Genomic DNA, 19,300 nt, shown 5'->3' on the forward strand with positions numbered 1-19,300 from the left:
TCTCCTGATGAAGCTCTCTGACTCCTCTCCTGTTACCTCAGACCCTGATGAAGCTCTCTGACTCCTCTCCTGTTACCTCAGACCCTGATGAAGCTCTCTGACTCCTCTCCTGTTACCTCAGACCCTGATGAAGCTCTCTGACTCCTCTCCTGTTACCTCAGACCCTGTTAAAGCTCTCTGACTCCTCTCCTGTTACCTCAGACCCTGATGAAGCTCTCTGACTCCTCAGACCCTGATGAAGCTCTCTGACTCCTCTCCTGTTACCTCAGACCCTGATGAAGCTCTCTGACTCCTCTCCTGTTACCTCAGACCCTGATGAAGCTCTCTGACTCCTCTCCTGTTACCTCAGACCCTGATGAAGCTCTCTGACTCCTCTCCTGTTACCTCAGACCCTGATGAAGCTCTCTGACTCCTCTCCTGTTACCTCAGACCCTGATGAAGCTCTCTGACTCCTCTCCTGTTACCTCAGACCCTGATGAAGCTCTCTGACTCCTCTCCTGTTACCTCAGACCCTGATGAAGCTCTCTGACTCCTCTCCTGTTACCTCAGACCCTGATGAAGCTCTCTGACTCCTCAGACCCTGATGAAGCTCTCTCTCCTCTCCTGTTACCTCAGACCCTGATGAAGCTCTCTGACTCCTCTCCTGTACCTCAGACCCTGATGAAGCTCTCTGACTCCTCTCCTGTTACCTCAGACCCTGATGAAGCTCTCTGACTCCTCTCCTGTTACCTCAGACCCTGATGAAGCTCTCTGACTCCTCTCCTGTTACCTCAGACCCTGATGAAGCTCTCTGACTCCTCTCCTGTTACCTCAGACCCTGATGAAGCTCTCTGACTCCTCTCCTGTTACCTCAGACCCTGATGAAGCTCTCTGACTCCTCTCCTGTTACCTCAGACCCTGATGAAGCTCTCTGACTCCTCTCCTGTTACCTCAGACCCTGATGAAGCTCTCTGACTCCTCTCTCTGTTACCTCAGACCCTGATGAAGCTCTCTGACTCCTCTCCTGTTACCTCAGACCCTCTCTCTGAGACCCTGATGAAGCTCTCTGACTCCTCTCCTGTTACCTCAGACCCTGATGAAGCTCTCTGACTCCTCTCCTGTTACCTCAGACCCTGATGAAGCTCTCTGACTCCTCTCCTGTTACCTCAGACCCTGATGAAGCTCTCTGACTCCTCTCTCTGTTACCTCAGACCCTGATGAAGCTCTCTGACTCCTCTCCTGTTACCTCAGACCCTGATGAAGCTCTCTGACTCCTCAGACCCTGATGAAGCTCTCTGACTCCTCTCCTGTTACCTCAGACCCTGATGAAGCTCTCTGCCTCTGATGAAGCTCTCTGACTCCTCTCCTGTTACCTCAGACCCTGATGAAGCTCTCTGACTCCTCTCCTGTACCTCAGACCCTGATGAAGCTCTCTGACTCCTCTCCTGTTACCTCAGACCCTGATGAAGCTCTCTGACTCCTCTCCTGTTACCTCAGACCCTGATGAAGCTCTCTGACTCCTCTCCTGTTACCTCAGACCCTGATGAAGCTCTCTGACTCCTCTCCTGTTACCTCAGACCCTGATGAAGCTCTCTGACTCCTCTCCCTGTTACCTCAGACCCTGATGAAGCTCTCTGACTCCTCTCCTGTTACCTCAGACCCTGATGAAGCTCTCTGACTCCTCTCCTGTTACCTCAGACCCTGATGAGGCTCTCTGACTCCTCTCCTGTTACCTCAGACCCTGATGAAGCTCTCTGACTCCTCTCCTGTTACCTCAGACCCTGATGAAGCTCTCTGACTCCTCTCCTGTTACCTCAGACCCTGATGAAGCTCTCTGACTCCTCTCCTGTTACCTCAGACCCTGATGAAGCTCTCTGACTCCTCAGACCCTGATGAAGCTCTCTCTCCTCTCCTGATGAAGCTCTCTGACTCCTCAGACCCTGATGAAGCTCTCTGACTCCTCTCCTGTTACCTCAGACCCTGATGAAGCTCTCTGACTCCTCTCCTGTTACCTCAGACCCCCTGATGAAGCTCTCTGACTCCTCTCCTGTTACCTCAGACCCTGATGAAGCTCTCTGACTCCTCTCCTGTTACCTCAGACCCTGATGAAGCTCTCTGACTCCTCTCCTGTACCTCAGACCCTGATGAAGCTCTCTGACTCCTCTCCTGTTACCTCAGACCCTGATGAAGCTCTCTGACTCCTCTCCTGTTACCTCAGACCCTGATGAAGCTCTCTGACTCCTCAGTTACCTCAGACCCTGATGAAGCTCTCTGACTCCTCTCCTGTTACCTCAGACCCGGATGAAGCTCTCTGACTCCTCTTCTGTACCTCAGACCCTGATGAAGCTCTCTGACTCCTCTCCTGTTACCTCAGACCCTGATGAAGCTCTCTGACTCCTCTTGTTACCTGTTAAGCTCTCAGACCCTGACCCTGAAAGCTCTCTGACTCCTCAGACCCTGATGAAGCTCTCTGACTCCTCTCCTGTTACCTCAGACCCTGATGAAGCTCTCTGACTCCTCTCCTGTTACCTCAGACCCTGATGAAGCTCTCTGACTCCTCTCCTGTTACCTCAGACCCTGATGAAGCTCTCTGACTCCTCTCCTGTTACCTCAGACCCTGATGAAGCTCTCTGACTCCTCTCCTGTTACCTCAGACCCTGATGAAGCTCTCTGACTCCTCTCCTGTTACCTCAGACCCTGATGAAGCTCTCTGACTCCTCTCCTGTTACCTCAGACCCTGATGAAGCTCTCTGACTCCTCTCCTGTTACCTCAGACCCTGATGAAGCTCTCTGACTCCTCGCCTGTTACCTCAGACCCTGATGAAGCTCTCTGACTCCTCTCCTGTACCTCAGACCCTGATGAAGCTTTCTGACTCCTCTCCTGTTACCTCAGACCCTGATGAAGCTCTCTGACTCCTCTCCTGTTACCTCAGACCCTGATGAAGCTCTCTGACTCCTCTCCTGTTACCTCAGACCCTGATGAAGCTCTCTGACTCCTCTCCTGTTACCTCAGACCCGGATGAAGCTCTCTGACTCCTCTTCTGTACCTCAGACCCTGATGAAGCTCTCTGACTCCTCTCCTGTTACCTCAGACCCTGATGAAGCTCTCTGACTCCTCTTCTGTTACCTCAGACCCTGATGAAGCTCTCTGACTCCTCAGACCCTGATGAAGCTCTCTGACTCCTCAGACCCTGATGAAGCTCTCTGACTCCTCAGACCCTGATGAAGCTCTCTGACTCCTCTCCTGTTACCTCAGACCCTGATGAAGCTCTCTGACTCCTCTCCTATACCTCAGACCCTGATGAAGCTCTCTGACTCCTCTCTTGTTACCTCAGACCCTGATGAAGCTCTCTGACTCCTCTCCTGTTACCTCAGACCCGGATGAAGCTCTCTGACTCCTCTTCTGTACCTCAGACCCTGATGAAGCTCTCTGACTCCTCTCCTGTTACCTCAGACCCTGATGAAGCTCTCCGACTCCTCTCCTGTTACCTCAGACCCTGATGAAGCTCTCTGACTCCTCTCCTGTTCAGACCTGATGAAGCTCTCTGACTCCTCTCCTGTTACCTCACCCTGATGAAGCTCTCTGACTCCTCTCCTGTTACCTCAGACCCTTACCTCTGAACCTCACCCTGATGAAGCTCTCTGACTCCTCTCCTGTTACCTCAGACCCTGATGAAGCTCTCTGACTCCTCTCCTGTTACCTCAGACCCTGATGAAGCTCTCTGACTCCTCTCCTGTTACCTCAGACCCTGATGAAGCTCTCTGACTCCTCTCCTGTTACCTCAGACCCTGATGAAGCTCTCTGACTCCTCTCCTGTTACCTCAGACCCTGATGAAGCTCTCTGACTCCTCTCCTGTTACCTCAGACCCTGATGAAGCTCTCTGACTCCTCTCCTGTTACCTCAGACCCGGATGAAGCTCTCTGACTCCTCTCCTGTTACCTCAGACCCTGATGAAGCTCTCTGACTCCTCTCCTGTACCTCAGACCCTGATGAAGCTCTCTGACTCCTCTCCTGTTACCTCAGACCCTGATGAAGCTCTCTGACTCCTCTCCTGTTACCTCAGACCCTGATGAAGCTCTCTGACTCCTCTCCTGTTACCTCAGACCCTGATGAAGCTCTCTGACTCCTCTCCTGTTACCTCAGACCCGGATGAAGCTCTCTGACTCCTCTTCTGTACCTCAGACCCTGATGAAGCTCTCTGACTCCTCTCCTGTTACCTCAGACCCTGATGAAGCTCTCTGACTCCTCTTCTGTTACCTCAGACCCTGATGAAGCTCTCTGACTCCTCTCCCTGATGAAGCTCTCTGACTCCTCAGACCCTGATGAAGCTCTCTGACTCCTCAGACCCTGATGAAGCTCTCTGACTCCTCTCCTGTTACCTCAGACCCTGATGAAGCTCTCTGACTCCTCTCCTATACCTCAGACCCTGATGAAGCTCTCTGACTCCTCTCTTGTTACCTCAGACCCTGATGAAGCTCTCTGACTCCTCTCCTGTTACCTCAGACCCTGATGAAGCTCTCTGACTCCTCTTCTGTACCTCAGACCCTGATGAAGCTCTCTGACTCCTCTCCTGTTACCTCAGACCCTGATGAAGCTCTCTGACTCCTCTCCTGTTACCTCAGACTCCTCTCCTGTTACCTCAGACCCTGATGAAGCTCTCTGACTCCTCTCCTGTTACCTCAGACCCTGATGAAGCTCTCTGACTCCTCTCCTGTTACCTCAGACCCTGATGAAGCTCTCTGACTCCTCTCTCTGTTACCTCAGACCCTGATGAAGCTCTCTGACTCCTCTCCTGTTACCTCAGACCCTGATGAAGCTCTCTGACTCCTCTCCTGTTACCTCAGACCCTGATGAAGCTCTCTGACTCCTCTCCTGTTACCTCAGACCCTGATGAAGCTCTCTGACTCCTCTCCTGTTACCTCAGACCCTGATGAAGCTCTCTGACTCCTCTCCTGTTACCTCAGACCCTGATGAAGCTCTCTCTGACTCAGACTCTCCTGTTACCTCAGACCCTGATGAAGCTCTCTGACTCCTCTCCTGTTACCTCAGACCCTGATGAAGCTCTCTGACTCCTCTCCTGTTACCTCAGACCCTGATGAAGCTCTCTGACTCCTCTCCTGTTACCTCAGACCCTGATGAAGCTCTCTGACTCCTCTCCTGTTACCTCAGACCCTGATGAAGCTCTCTGACTCCTCTCCTGTTACCTCAGACCCTGATGAAGCTCTCTGACTCCTCTCCTGTTACCTCAGACCCTGATGAAGCTCTCTGACTCCTCTCCTGTTACCTCAGACCCTGATGAAGCTCTCTGACTCCTCTCCTGTTACCTCAGACCCTGATGAAGCTCTCTGACTCCTCTCCTGTTGATGAAGCTCTCTGACTCCTCTCCTGTTAGACCCTGATGAAGCTCTCTGACTCCTCTCCTGTTACCTCAGACCCTGATGAAGCTCTCTGACTCCTCTCCTGTTACCTCAGACCCTGAAAGCTCTCTGACTCCTCTCCTATACCTCAGACCCTGATGAAGCTCTCTGACTCCTCTCCTTGTTACCTCAGACCCTGATGAAGCTCTCTGACTCCTCTCCTGTTACCTCAGACCCTGATGAAGCTCTCTGACTCCTCTCCTGTACCTCAGACCCTGATGAAGCTCTCTGACTCCTCTCCTGTTACCTCAGACCCTGATGAAGCTCTCTGACTCCTCTCCTGTTACCTCAGACCCTGATGAAGCTCTCTGACTCCTCTCCTGTTACCTCAGACTCTCTGACTGATGAAGCTCTCTGACTCCTCTCCTGTTACCTCAGACCCTGATGAAGCTCTCTGACTCCTCTCCTGTTACCTCAGACCCTGATGAAGCTCTCTGACTCCTCTCCTGTTACCTCAGACCCTGATGAAGCTCTCTGACTCCTCTCCTGTTACCTCAGACCCTGATGAAGCTCTCTGACTCCTCTCCTGTTACCTCAGACCCTGATGAAGCTCTCTGACTCCTCTCCTGTTACCTCAGACCCTGATGACCTGACTCCTCTCCTGTTACCTCAGACCCTGATGAAGCTCTCTGACTCCTCTCCTGTTACCTCAGACCCTGATGAAGCTCTCTGACTCCTCTCCTGTTACCTCAGACCCTGATGAAGCTCTCTGACTCCTCTCCTGTTACCTCAGACCCTGATGAAGCTCTCTGACTCCTCTCCTGTTACCTCAGACCCTGATGAAGCTCTCTGACTCCTCTCCTGTTACCTCAGACCCTGATGAAGCTCTCTGACTCCTCTCCTGTTACCTCAGACCCTGATGAAGCTCTCTGACTCCTCTCCTGTTACCTCAGACCCTGATGAAGCTCTCTGACTCCTCTCCTGTTCTCTGACCTCAGACCCTGATGAAGCTCTCTGACTCCTCTCCTGTTACCTCAGACCCTGATGAAGCTCTCTGACTCCTCTCCTGTTACCTCAGACCCTGATGAAGCTCTCTGACTCCTCTCCTGTTACCTCAGACCCTGATGAAGCTCTCTGACTCCTCAGACCCTGATGAGACCCTGATGAAGCTCTCTGACTCCTCTCCTGTTACCTCAGACCCTGATGAAGCTCTCTGACTCCTCTCCTGTTACCTCAGACCCTGATGAAGCTCTCTGACTCCTCTCCTGTTACCTCAGACCCTGATGAAGCTCTCTGACTCCTCTCCTGTTACCTCAGACCCTGATGAAGCTCTCTGACTCCTCTCCTGTTACCTCAGACCCTGATGAAGCTCTCTGACTCCTCTCCTGTTACCTCAGACCCTGATGAAGCTCTCTGACTCCTCTCCTGTTACCTCAGACCCTGATGAAGCTCTCTGACTCCTCTCCTGTTACCTCAGACCCTGATGAAGCTCTCTGACTCCTCTCCTGTTACCTCAGACCCTGATGAAGCTCTCTGACTCCTCTCCTGTTACCTCAGACCCTGATGAAGCTCTCTGACTCCTCTCCTGTTACCTCAGACCCTGATGAAGCTCTCTGACTCCTCTCCTGTTACCTCAGACCCTGATGAAGCTCTCTGACTCCTCTCCTGTTACCTCAGACCCTGATGAAGCTCTCTGCTCTCTGACTCCTCTCCTATCCTGTTACCTCAGACCCTGATGAAGCTCTCTGACTCCTCTCCTGTTACCTCAGACCCTGATGAAGCTCTCTGACTCCTCTCCTGTTACCTCAGACCCTGATGAAGCTCTCTGACTCCTCTCCTGTTACCTCAGACCCTGATGAAGCTCTCTGACTCCTCTCCTGTTACCTCAGACCCTGATGAAGCTCTCTGACTCCTCTCCTGTTACCTCAGACCCTGATGAAGCTCTCTGACTCCTCTCCTGTTACCTCAGACCCTGATGAAGCTCTCTGACTCCTCTCCTGTTACCTCAGACCCTGATGAAGCTCTCTGACTCCTCTCCTGTTACCTCAGACCCTGATGAAGCTCTCTGACTCCTCTCCTGTTACCTCAGACCCTGATGAAGCTCTCTGACTCCTCTCCTGTTACCTCAGACCCTGATGAAGCTCTCTGACTCCTCTTCTGTTACCTCAGACCCTGATGAAGCTCTCTGACTCCTCAGACCCTGATGAAGCTCTCTGACTCCTCTCCTGTTACCTCAGACCCTGATGAAGCTCTCTGACTCCTCTCCTGTTACCTCAGACCCTGATGAAGCTCTCTGACTCCTCTCCTGTTACCTCAGACCCTGATGAAGCTCTCTGACTCCTCTCCTGTTACCTCAGACCCTGATGAAGCTCTCTGACTCCTCTCCTGTTACCTCAGACCCTGATGAAGCTCTCTGACTCCTCTCCTGTTACCTCAGACCCTGATGAAGCTCTCTGACTCCTCTCCTGTTACCTCAGACCCTGATGAAGCTCTCTGACTCCTCTCCTGTTACCACAGACCCTGATGAAGCTCTCTGACTCCTCTCCTGTTACCTCAGACCCTGATGAAGCTCTCTGACTCCTGTCCTGTTACCTCAGACCCCGATGAAGCTCTCTGACTCCTCTCCTGTACCTCAGACCCTGATGAAGCTCTCTGACTCCTCTCCTGTTACCTCAGACCCCGATGAAGCTCTCTGACTCCTCTCCTGTTACCTCAGACCCTGATGAAGCTCTCTGACTCCTCTCCTGTTACCTCAGACCCTGATGAAGCTCTCTGACTCCTCTCCTGTTACCTCAGACCCTGATGAAGCTCTCTGACTCCTCTCCTGTTACCTCAGACCCTGATGAAGCTCTCTGACTCCTCTCCTGTTACCTCAGACCCTGATGAAGCTCTCTGACTCCTCGCCTGATACCTCAGACCCTGATGAAGCTCTCTGACTCCTCTCCTGTTACCTCAGACCCTGATGAAGCTCTCTGACTCCTCTCCTGTACCTCAGACCCTGATGAAGCTTTCTGACTCCTCTCCCGTTACCTCAGACCCTGATGAAGCTCTCTGACTCCTCTCCTGTTACCTCAGACCCTGATGAAGCTCTCTGACTCCTCTCCTGTTACCTCAGACCCTGATGAAGCTCTCTGACTCCTCTCCTGTTACCTCAGACCCTGATGAAGCTCTCTGACTCCTCTCCTGTTACCTCAGACCCTGATGAAGCTCTCTGACTCCTCTCCTGTTACCTCAGACCCTGATGAAGCTCTCTGACTCCTCTCCTGTTACCTCAGACCCTGATGAAGCTCTCTGACTCCTCTCCTGTTACCTCAGACCCTGATGAAGCTCTCTGACTCCTCTCCTGTTACCTCAGACCCTGATGAAGCTCTCTGACTCCTCTCCTGTTACCTCAGACCCTGATGAAGCTCTCTGACTCCTCTCCTGTTACCTCAGACCCTGATGAAGCTCTCTGACTCCTCTCCTGCCTGTTACCTCAGACCCTGATGAAGCTCTCTGACTCCTCTCCTGTTACCTCAGACCCTGATGAAGCTCTCTGACTCCTCTCCTGTTACCTCAGACCCTGATGAAGCTCTCTGACTCCTCTCCTGTTACCTCAGACCCTGATGAAGCTCTCTGACTCCTCTCCTGTTACCTCAGACCCTGATGAAGCTCTCTGACTCCTCTCCTGTTACCTCAGACCCTGATGATGAAGCTCTCTGACTCCTCTCTCTGTTACCTCAGACCCTGATGAAGCTCTCTGACTCCTCTCCTGTTACCTCAGACCCTGATGAAGCTCTCTGACTCCTCTCCTGTTACCTCAGACCCTGATCTCTCTGTTACCTCAGACCCTGATGAAGCTCTCTGACTCCTCTCCTGTTACCTCAGACCCTGATGAAGCTCTCTGACTCCTCTCCTGTTACCTCAGACCCTGATGAAGCTCTCTGACTCCTCTCCTGTACCTCAGACCCTGATGAAGCTATCTGACTCCTCTCCTGTTACCTCAGACCCTGATGAAGCTCTCTGACTCCTCTCCTGTTACCTCAGACCCTGATGAAGCTCTCTGACTCCTCTCCTGTTACCTCAGACCCTGATGAAGCTCTCTGACTCCTCTCCTGTACCTCAGACCCTGATGAAGCTCTCTGACTCCTCTCCTGTTACCTCAGACCCTGATGAAGCTCTCTGACTCCTCTCCTGTACCTCAGACCCTGATGAAGCTCTCTGACTCCTCTCCTGTTACCTCAGACCCCGATGAAGCTCTCTGACTCCTCTCCTGTTACCTCAGACCCTGATGAAGCTCTCTGACTCCTCTCCTGTTACCTCAGACCCTGATGAAGCTCTCTGACTCCTCTCCTGTTACCTCAGACCCTGATGAAGCTCTCTGACTCCTCTCCTGATACCTCAGACCCTGATGAAGCTCTCTGACTCCTCTCCTGTTACCTCAGACCCTGATGAAGCTCTCTGACTCCTCTCCTGTACCTCAGACCCTGATGAAGCTTTCTGACTCCTCTCCTGTTACCTCAGACCCTGATGAAGCTCTCTGACTCCTCTCCTGTTACCTCAGACCCTGATGAAGCTCTCTGACTCCTCTCCTGTTACCTCAGACCCTGATGAAGCTCTCTGACTCCTCTCCTGTACCTCAGACCCTGATGAAGCTCTCTGACTCCTCTCCTGTGTTACCTCAGACCCTGATGAAGCTCTCTGACTCCTCTCCTGTTACCTCAGACCCTGATGAAGCTCTCTGACTCCTCTCCTGTTACCTCAGACCCGATGAAGCTCTCTGACTCCTCTTCTGTACCTCAGACCCTGATGAAGCTCTCTGACTCCTCTCCTGTTACCTCAGACCCTGATGAAGCTCTCTGACTCCTCTCCTGTTACCTCAGACCCTGATGAAGCTCTCTGACTCCTCTCCTGTTACCTCAGACCCTGATGAAGCTCTCTGACTCCTCTCCTGTTACCTCAGACCCTGATGAAGCTCACTGACTCCTCTCCTGTACCTCAGACCCTGATGAAGCTATCTGACTCCTCTCCTGTTACCTCAGACCCTGATGAAGCTCTCTGACTCCTCTCCTGTTACCTCAGACCCTGATGAAGCTCTCTGACTCCTCTCCTGTTACCTCAGACCCCGATGAAGCTCTCTGACTCCTCTCCTGTACCTCAGACCCTGATGAAGCTCTCTGACTCCTCTCCTGTTACCTCAGACCCCGATGAAGCTCTCTGACTCCTCTCCTGTACCTCAGACCCTGATGAAGCTCTCTGACTCCTCTCCTGTTACCTCAGACCCCGATGAAGCTCTCTGACTCCTCTCCTGTTACCTCAGACCCTGATGAAGCTCTCTGACTCCTCTCCTGTTACCTCAGACCCTGATGAAGCTCTCTGACTCCTCTCCTGTTACCTCAGACCCTGATGAAGCTCTCTGACTCCTCTCCTGATACCTCAGACCCTGATTAAGCTCTCTGACTCCTCTCCTGTTACCTCAGACCCTGATGAAGCTCTCAGACTCCTCTCCTGTACCTCAGACCCTGATGAAGCTTTCTGACTCCTCTCCCGTTACCTCAGACCCTGATGAAGCTCTCTGACTCCTCTCCTGTTACCTCAGACCCTGATGAAGCTCTCTGACTCCTCTCCTGTTACCTCAGACCCTGATGAAGCTCTCTGACTCCTCTCCTGTACCTCAGACCCTGATGAAGCTCTCTGACTCCTCTCCTGTTACCTCAGACCCTGATGAAGCTCTCTGACTCCTCTCCTGTTACCTCAGACCCTGATGAAGCTCTCTGACTCCTCTCCTGTTACCTCAGACCCTGATGAAGCTCTCTGACTCCTCTCCTGTTACCTCAGACCCTGATGAAGCTCTCTGACTCCTCTCCTGTTACCTCAGACCCTGATGAAGCTCTCTGACTCCTCTCCTGTTACCTCAGACCCTGATGAAGCTCTCTGACTCCTCTCCTGTTACCTCAGACCCTGATGAAGCTCTCTGACTCCTCTCCTGTACCTCAGACCCTGATGAAGCTCTCTGACTCCTCTCCTGTTACCTCAGACCCTGATGAAGCTCTCTGACTCCTCTCCTGTTACCTCAGACCCTGATGAAGCTCTCTGACTCCTCTCCTATACCTCAGACCCTGATGAAGCTCTCTGACTCCTCTCTTGTTACCTCAGACCCTGATGAAGCTCTCTGACTCCTCTCCTGTTACCTCAGACCCTGATGAAGCTCTCTGACTCCTCTCTCTGACCTGTTACCTCAGACCCTGATGAAGCTCTCTGACTCCTCTCCTGTACCTCAGACCCTGATGAAGCTCTCTGACTCCTCTCCTGTTACCTCAGACCCTGATGAAGCTCTCTGACTCCTCTCCTGTTACCTCAGACCCTGATGAAGCTCTCTGACTCCTCTCCTGTTACCTCAGACCCTGATGAAGCTCTCTGACTCCTCTCCTGTTACCTCAGACCCTGATGAAGCTCTCTGACTCCTCTCCTGTACCTCAGACCCTGATGAAGCTCTCTGACTCCTCTCCTGTTACCTCAGACCCTGATGAAGCTCTCTGACTCCTCTCCTGTTACCTCAGACCCTGATGAAGCTCTCTGACTCCTCTCCTGTTACCTCAGACCCTGATGAAGCTCTCTGACTCCTCTCCTGTTACCTCAGACCCTGATGAAGCTCTCTGACTCCTCTCCTGTACCTCAGACCCTGATGAAGCTCTCTGACTCCTCTCCTGTTACCTCAGACCCTGATGAAGCTCTCTGACTCCTCTCCTGTTACCTCAGACCCTGATGAAGCTCTCTGACTCCTCTCCTGTTACCTCAGACCCCGATGAAGCTCTCTGACTCCTCTCCTGTACCTCAGACCCTGATGAAGCTCTCTGACTCCTCTCCTGTTACCTCAGACCCTGATGAAGCTCTCTGACTCCTCTCCTGTACCTCAGACCCTGATGAAGCTCTCTGACTCCTCTCCTGTTACCTCAGACCCTGATGAAGCTCTCTGACTCCTCTCCTGTTACCTCAGACCCCGATGAAGCTCTCTGACTCCTCTCCTGTTACCTCAGACCCTGATGAAGCTCTCTGACTCCTCTCCTGTTACCTCAGACCCTGATGAAGCTCTCTGACTCCTCTCCTGTTACCTCAGACCCTGATGAAGCTCTCTGACTCCTCTCCTGATACCTCAGACCCTGATGAAGCTCTCTGACTCCTCTCCTGTTACCTCAGACCCTGATGAAGCTCTCAGACTCCTCTCCTGTACCTCAGACCCTGATGAAGCTTTCTGACTCCTCTCCCGTTACCTCAGACCCTGATGAAGCTCTCTGACTCCTCTCCTGTTACCTCAGACCCTGATGAAGCTCTCTGACTCCTCTCCTGTTACCTCAGACCCTGATGAAGCTCTCTGACTCCTCTCCTGTACCTCAGACCCTGATGAAGCTCTCTGACTCCTCTCTTGTTACCTCAGACCCTGATGAAGCTCTCTGACTCCTCTCCTGTTACCTCAGACCCTGATGAAGCTCTCTGACTCCTCTCCTGTTACCTCAGACCCGGATGAAGCTCTCTGACTCCTCTTCTGTACCTCAGACCCTGATGAAGCTCTCTGACTCCTCTCCTGTTACCTCAGACCCTGATGAAGCTCTCTGACTCCTCTCCTGTTACCTCAGACCCTGATGAAGCTCTCTGACTCCTCTCCTGTTACCTCAGACCCTGATGAAGCTCTCTGACTCCTCTCCTGTTACCTCAGACCCTGATGAAGCTCTCTGACTCCTCTCCTGTTACCTCAGACCCTGATGAAGCTCTCTGACTCCTCTCCTGTTACCTCAGACCCTGATGAAGCTCTCTGACTCCTCTCCTGTTACCTCAGACCCTGATGAAGCTCTCTGACTCCTCTCCTGTTACCTCAGACCCTGATGAAGCTCTCTGACTCCTCTCCTGTTACCTCAGACCCTGATGAAGCTCTCTGACTCCTCTCCTGTTACCTCAGACCCTGATGAAGCTCTCTGACTCCTCTCCTGTACCTCAGACCCTGATGAAGCTCTCTGACTCCTCTCCTGTTACCTCAGACCCCGATGAAGCTCTCTGACTCCTCTCCTGTTACCTCAGACCCTGATGAAGCTCTCTGACTCCTCTCCTGTTACCTCAGACCCTGATGAAGCTCTCTGACTCCTCTCCTGTTACCTCAGACCCTGATGAAGCTCTCTGACTCCTCTCCTGATACCTCAGACCCTGATTAAGCTCTCTGACTCCTCTCCTGTTACCTCAGACCCTGATGAAGCTCTCAGACTCCTCTCCTGTACCTCAGACCCTGATGAAGCTTTCTGACTCCTCTCCCGTTACCTCAGACCCTGATGAAGCTCTCTGACTCCTCTCCTGTTACCTCAGACCCTGATGAAGCTCTCTGACTCCTCTCCTGTTACCTCAGACCCTGATGAAGCTCTCTGACTCCTCTCCTGTACCTCAGACCCTGATGAAGCTCTCTGACTCCTCTCCTGTTACCTCAGACCCTGATGAAGCTCTCTGACTCCTCTCCTGTTACCTCAGACCCTGATGAAGCTCTCTGACTCCTCTCCTGTACCTCAGACCCTGATGAAGCTCTCTGACTCCTCTCCTGTTACCTCAGACCCTGATGAAGCTCTCTGACTCCTCTCCTGTTACCTCAGACCCTGATGAAGCTCTCTGACTCCTCTCCTGTTACCTCAGACCCTGATGAAGCTCTCTGACTCCTCTCCTGTTACCTCAGACCCTGATGAAGCTCTCTGACTCCTCTCCTGTTATACCTCAGACCCTGATGAAGCTCTCTGACTCCTCTCCTGTTACCTCAGACCCTGATGAAGCTCTCTGACTCCTCTCCTGTTACCTCAGACCCTGATGAAGCTCTCTGACTCCTCTCCTGTTACCTCAGACCCTGATGAAGCTCTCTGACTCCTCTCCTGTACCTCAGACCCTGATGAAGCTCTCTGACTCCTCTCCTGTTACCTCAGACCCTGATGAAGCTCTCTGACTCCTCTCCTGTTACCTCAGACCCTGATGAAGCTCTGACTCCTCAGACCCTGATGAAGCTCTCTGACTCCTCTCCTGTTACCTCAGACCCTGTTGAAGCTCTCTGACTCCTCTCCTGTTACCTCAGACCCTGATGAAGCTCTCTGACTCCTCTCCTGTTACCTCAGACCCTGATGAAGCTCTCTGACTCCTCTCCTGTTACCTCAGACCCTGATGAAACTCTCTGACTCCTCTCCTGTACCTCAGACCCTGATGAAGCTCTCTGACTCCTCTCCTGTACCTCAGACCCTGTTGAAGCTCTCGGACTCCTCTCCTGTACCTCAGACCCTGATGAAGCTCTCTGACTCCTCTCCTGTACCTCAGACCCAGATGAAGCTCTCTGACTCCTCTCCTGTTACCTCAGACACCGATGAAGCTCTCTGACTCCTCTCCTTTTACCTCAGACCCTGATGAAGCTCTCTGACTCCTCTCTTGTACCTCAGACCCCGATGAAGCTCTCTGACTCCTCTCCTGTACCTCAGACCCTGATGAAGCTCTCTGACTCCTCTCCTGTTACCTCAGACCCTGATGAAGCTCTCTGACTCCTCGCCTGTTACCTCAGACCCTGATGAAGCTCTCTGACTCCTCTCCTGTTACCTCAGACCCTGATGAAGCTCTCTGACTCCTCTCCTGTTACCTCAGACCCTTATGAAGCTCTCTGACTCCTCTCCTGTTACCTCAGACCCTGATGAAGCTCTCTGACTCCTCTCCTGTTACCTCAGACACTGATGAAGCTCTCTGACTCCTCTCCTGTACCTCAGACCCTGATGAAGCTCTCTGACTCATCTCCTGTTACCTCAGACCCTGATGAAGCTCTCTGACTCCTCTCCTGTTACCTCAGACCCTGATGAAGCTCTCTGACTCCTCTCCTGTTACCTCAGACCCTGATGAAGCTCTCTGACTCCTCTCCTGTTACCTCAGACCCTGATGAAGCTCTCCGACTCCTCTCCTGTTACCCCAGACCCTGATGAAGCTCTCTGACTCCTCTCCTGTTACCTCAGACCCGGATGAAGCTCTCTGACTCCTCGCCTGTTACCTCAGACCCTGATGAAGCTCTCTGACTCCTCTCCTGTACCTCAGACCCTGATGAAGCTCTCTGACTCCTCTCCTGTTACCTCAGACCCTGATGAAGCTCTCTGACTCCTCTCCTGTTACCTCAGACCCTGATGAAGCTCTCTGACTCCTCTCCTGTTACCTCAGACCCTGATGAAGCTCTCTGACTCCTCTCCTGTTACCTCAGACCCGGATGAAGCTCTCTGACTCCTCTTCTGTACCTCAGACCCTGATGAAGCTCTCTGACTCCTCTCCTGTTACCTCAGACCCTGATGAAGCTCTCTGACTCCTCTCCTGTTACCTCAGACCCTGATGAAGCTCTCTGACTCCTCTCCTGTTACCTCAGACCCTGATGAAGCTCTCTGACTCCTCTCCTGTTACCTCAGACCCTGATGATGCTCACTGACTCCTCTCCTGTACCTCAGACCCTGATGAAGCTATCTGACTCCTCTCCTGTTACCTCAGACCCTGATGAAGCTCTCTGACTCCTCTCCTGTTACCTCAGACCCTGATGAAGCTCTCTGACTCCTCTCCTGTTACCTCAGACCCCGATGAAGCTCTCTGACTCCTCTCCTGTACCTCAGACCCTGATGAAGCTCTCTGACTCCTCTCCTGTTACCTCAGACCCCGATGAAGCTCTCTGACTCCTCTCCTGTACCTCAGACCCTGATGAAGCTCTCTGACTCCTCTCCTGTTACCTCAGACCCCGATGAAGCTCTCTGACTCCTCTCCTGTTACCTCAGACCCTGATGAAGCTCTCTGACTCCTCTCCTGTTACCTCAGACCCTGATGAAGCTCTCTGACTCCTCTCCTGTTACCTCAGACCCTGATGAAGCTCTCTGACTCCTCTCCTGATACCTCAGACCCTGATGAAGCTCTCTGACTCCTCTCCTGATACCTCAGACCCTGATTAAGCTCTCTGACTCCTCTCCTGTTACCTCAGACCCTGATGAAGCTCTCAGACTCCTCTCCTGTACCTCAGACCCTGATGAAGCTTTCTGACTCCTCTCCCGTTACCTCAGACCCTGATGAAGCTCTCTGACTCCTCTCCTGTTACCTCAGACCCTGATGAAGCTCTCTGACTCCTCTCCTGTTACCTCAGACCCTGATGAAGCTCTCTGACTCCTCTCCTGTACCTCAGACCCTGATGAAGCTCTCTGACTCCTCTCCTGTTACCTCAGACCCTGATGAAGCTCTCTGACTCCTCTCCTGTTACCTCAGACCCTGATGAAGCTCTCTGAATCCTCTCCTGTTACCTCAGACCCTGATGAAGCTCTCTGACTCCTCTCCTGTACCTCAGACCCTGATGAAGCTCTCTGACTCCTCTCCTGTTACCTCAGACCCTGATGAAGATCTCTGACTCCTCTCCTGTTACCTCAGACCCTGATGAAGCTCTCTGACTCCTCTCCTGTTACCTCAGACCCTGATTAAGCTCTCTGACTCCTCTCCTGTTACCTCAGACTCTGATGAAGCTCTCTGACTCCTCTCCTATACCTCAGACCCTGATGAAGCTCTCTGACTCCTCTCCTGTTACCTCAGACCCTGATGAAGCTCTCTGACTCCTCTCCTGTTACCTCAGACCCTGATGAAGCTCTCTGACTCCTCTCCTGTTACCTCAGACCCTGATGAAGCTCTCTGACTCCTCTCCTGTACCTCAGACCCTGATGAAGCTCTCTGACTCCTCTCCTGTTACCTCAGACCCTGATGAAGCTCTCTGACTCCTCTCCTGTTACCTCAGACCCTGATGAAGCTCTGACTCCTCAGACCCTGATGAAGCTCTCTGACTCCTCTCCTGTTACCTCAGACCCTGATGAAGCTCTCTGACTCCTCAGACCCTGATGAAGCTCTCTCTCCTCTCCTGTTACCTCAGACCCTGATGAAGCTCTCTGACTCCCCTCCTGTTACCTCAGACCCTGATGAAGCTCTCTGACTCCTCTCCTGTTACCTCAGACCCTGATGAAGCTCTCTGACTCCTCTCTGGTACCTCAGACCCTGTTGAAGCTCTCTGACTCCTCTCCTGTTACCTCAGACCCTGATGAAGCTCTCTGACTCCTCTCCTGTTACCTCAGACCCTGATGAAGCTCTCTGACTCCTCTCCTGTTACCTCAGACCCTGATGAAACTCTCTGACTCCTCTCCTGTACCTCAGACCCTGATGAAGCTCTCTGACTCCTCTCCTGTACCTCAGACCCTGTTGAAGCTCTCTGACTCCTCTCCTGTACCTCAGACCCTGATGAAGCTCTCTGACTCCTCTCCTGTACCTCAGACCCAGATGAAGCTCTCTGACTCCTCTCCTGTTACCTCAGACCCCGATGAAGCTCTCTGACTCCTCTCCTTTTACCTCAGACCCTGATGAAGCTCTCTGACTCCTCTCTTGTACCTCAGACCCTGATGAAGCTCTCTGACTCCTCTCCTGTACCTCAGACCCTGATGAAGCTCTCTGACTCCTCTCCTGTTACCTCAGACCCTGATGAAGCTCTCTGACTCCTCGCCTGTTACCTCAGACCCTGATGAAGCTCTCTGACTCCTCTCCTGTTACCTCAGACCCTGATGAAGCTCTCTGACTCCTCTCCTGTTACCTCAGACCCTTATGAAGCTCTCTGACTCCTCTCCTGTTACCTCAGACCCTGATTAAGCTCTCTGACTCCTCTCCTGTTACCTCAGACACTGATGAAGCTCTCTGACTCCTCTCCTGTACCTCAGACCCTGATGAAGCTCTCTGACTCATCTCCTGTTACCTCAGACCCAGATGAAGCTCTCTGACTCCTCTCCTGTTACCTCAGACCCCGATGAAGCTCTCTGACTCCTCTCCTTTTACCTCAGACCCTGATGAAGCTCTCTGACTCCTCTCTTGTACCTCAGACCCTGATGAAGCTCTCTGACTCCTCTCCTGTACCTCAGACCCTGATGAAGCTCTCTGACTCCTCTCCTGTTACCTCAGACCCTGATGAAGCTCTCTGACTCCTCGCCTGTTACCTCAGACCCTGATGAAGCTCTCTGACTCCTCTCCTGTTACCTCAGACCCTGATGAAGCTCTCTGACTCCTCTCCTGTTACCTCAGACCCTTATGAAGCTCTCTGACTCCTCTCCTGTTACCTCAGACCCTGATTAAGCTCTCTGACTCCTCTCCTGTTACCTCAGACACTGATGAAGCTCTCTGACTCCTCTCCTGTACCTCAGACCCTGATGAAGCTCTCTGACTCATCTCCTGTTACCTCAGACCCTGATGAAGCTCTCTGACTCCTCTCCTGTTACCTCAGACCCTGATGAAGCTCTCTGACTCCTCTCCTGTTACCTCAGACCCTGATGAAGCTCTCTGACTCCTCTCCTGTTACCTCAGACCCTGATGAAGCTCTCCGACTCCTCTCCTGTTACCTCAGACCCTGATGAAGCTCTCTGACTCCTCTCCTGTTACCTCAGACCCTGATGAAGCTCTCTGACTCCTCTCCTGTTACCTCAGACCCTGATGAAGCTCTCTGACTCCTCTCCTGTAAGCTCTCACACAGGTTCTTTAATACCAGGTTGCAGGGAGGATGTTGCATTGAGGATTTTTTCCTGTAGACTGGACATACCCGATAAATCCTCTGTTTCCAGCTGAGCTTCAGACAGGCTTTACAGGGGCTGTGGATCCTTAAAGATGTCACAAGACAGGAGAGATCCTCGTCATAGAGAGAAGGTTTAGACGTTACGTTCTCTCTGCCAGTAACACTCCCTCCTCTTATCTGGAACGGCTTCTGAGATTAACATTCACTGTTGAAAACTCACTCTTCAGTAGGCGTTGTAGTGTCTGTCTCCTCGGGCATATACCATATACTCCCATTTACCCATAACTCTCTGCTACAACTAACCTCAAGAATGTTACAGTGAGGGACTTTCCCCCTTCTCACCGCTCTACTCTATGCAGAAAAGCTGAATCTGATAT

This window comes from Oncorhynchus clarkii, chromosome 27 (genome assembly GCF_045791955.1).
Source record: "Oncorhynchus clarkii lewisi isolate Uvic-CL-2024 chromosome 27, UVic_Ocla_1.0, whole genome shotgun sequence".
NCBI classification, from domain to species: domain Eukaryota; kingdom Metazoa; phylum Chordata; class Actinopteri; order Salmoniformes; family Salmonidae; genus Oncorhynchus; species Oncorhynchus clarkii.